The sequence below is a fragment of the Mus pahari genome, chromosome 17, assembly GCF_900095145.1.
Source record: "Mus pahari chromosome 17, PAHARI_EIJ_v1.1, whole genome shotgun sequence".
Classification (NCBI taxonomy): domain Eukaryota; kingdom Metazoa; phylum Chordata; class Mammalia; order Rodentia; family Muridae; genus Mus; species Mus pahari.
The window spans coordinates 7,429,470-7,431,362 of NC_034606.1; positions in this window are offsets into that span (position 1 = coordinate 7,429,470).

Consider the following 1,893-nt stretch of genomic DNA (forward strand, 5'->3'; position numbering starts at 1 on the left):
GAAATGTTCTTTAATACACAAGAAGACTAGAGATTCTGGGAATAAAAATAAGTAAAAATGGAAAATTGACAGGAAAATAACCAAGAAATAGAAAAAAACAGACATTTGAGAAATATTCCTTAACCTTAAAAAAATTAAATTATAATTCTGCTTCATTTTTATATAAAAGCAAAGTATATAGAGAAAAGTTAAATTTATAAAATGAGTACTAAAATTAGCTACATAAGCAATTGATATATTTTATAATCTCAGGATAGAGACCAAATCTTTAATACACAAGCAGTGTCTTTAACCCCCCAAAACCTGAAAATAAAATGCATGTTTAATACATAATAATGACAAAGGAAAAAATGGTAATTCATCTAAAATTGCACACCACACATAAACAGTGAGATGGATCAACCCAGAAAAGCACAAGGAAACATCACTGGGAAAACGCTGAGTAAATGGTGTTCAAGTCTATGTCTACTGGGAAGCACGGAGAGTAACGGGTGTGAACTGTGTCACCTACTTATCTCCAGTTAAGCTTTGGCATACTTTCAACTCTTCCTTTTTACCTCTTATGTATCATAGAAAATTCAATAGAAAAACAAACAACAAAAACAAACAAAAAGGGTGTCAAACCAGGGGAAAAGAAGAGGGTACATTTTCTTCAGTGGCTTTGTCATTTTGGTGTCTGTCACTTGATCCCACCCAGATTCTGGGAAGAAAAACAGACAACTGATCGTCTGATAACACTGATCCTGGGAAAGAACATAGTTCGGGGAAACTGAGAAATTGGATGTACAGCAACGTCGGAGAGATCTAAGAGTGCAATCGCAGATTCCTCTGTTTATAGCATAAATGCTCAGTTAAACTCCACTAGTGCCTTCCATGGATGTTGTAGTCTTTTCCTTTCTGATCTTTAAAGAAAAGTTATCTCTGGTATGTACAGAAACTACATGCTGAACCTATTACTACTCTGGGAAATTTTGGAGTTGGTACATTTGTTGCATTTCAAATCAGGATGATATTTTGGATTAAGCAGACCTATACTTTCATCATGATTGAAACTGTTTGGACATGTGCAATAGAAACTGCTCTGGCATGGACTGTAGTATTCTCAGAAAATAATTCAGGCAGGATAGACTTTAGTGTGGTGTGGTAACAAATACACTGCCGACTCTGTGTACTGTCTACTCATGAGGAAGTCCAGAGAACTTCCCTAAGTTATCTCTCAACTAGTGACTCGAGGATCAACGATACTTTTATCTTTCCAAGGACCAGCTCATTCCTCTCCCTTCCTCTACCCAGTAACTCCATGTCAGTGATGCTCAAATGCATCCTACTTCAGAGGACCCATCCCTGTAATAAATACTTCTTCCTAAAATTAAAAAGAATGATATGTATAGTGAGCACAGAAAGAGAGTGCAAGAGTAGACAATTATGCGGTATTGTTATGACGACTGCGCTTAAAAGTTCTGTGCATTGTATCTTCTCACAGCATATTGACACAGGTGGTCAACCAAACTTCAATGAGGAATATGACACAATGTTCTTAGGTTACTATGAAGAGGAAGATTGTAGTATGTTTCTAGACACAATACATACTTTGGTTAACAACAGAGCTGGCTTCTTTCTCTCATGACTTCAAATTGAGTCACACCTTCATTCTCCATAATTCAAACAACTCAGTCCATCTCTATTCCCTGTGTACATATCAAGATCCAGTTATTGCCTTTCTACTGGGTATCTTTGGCTTTTCATGATCAGGTGTCCTGAAAACCATATTGATGCATTACCTAACACCCATCTTTTCAGGAAATAAGAAAATCTATATTAAGTAATCTGGATCAAGGAGGAAAACAATATATATATATATATATATATATATATATATATATATATATATAT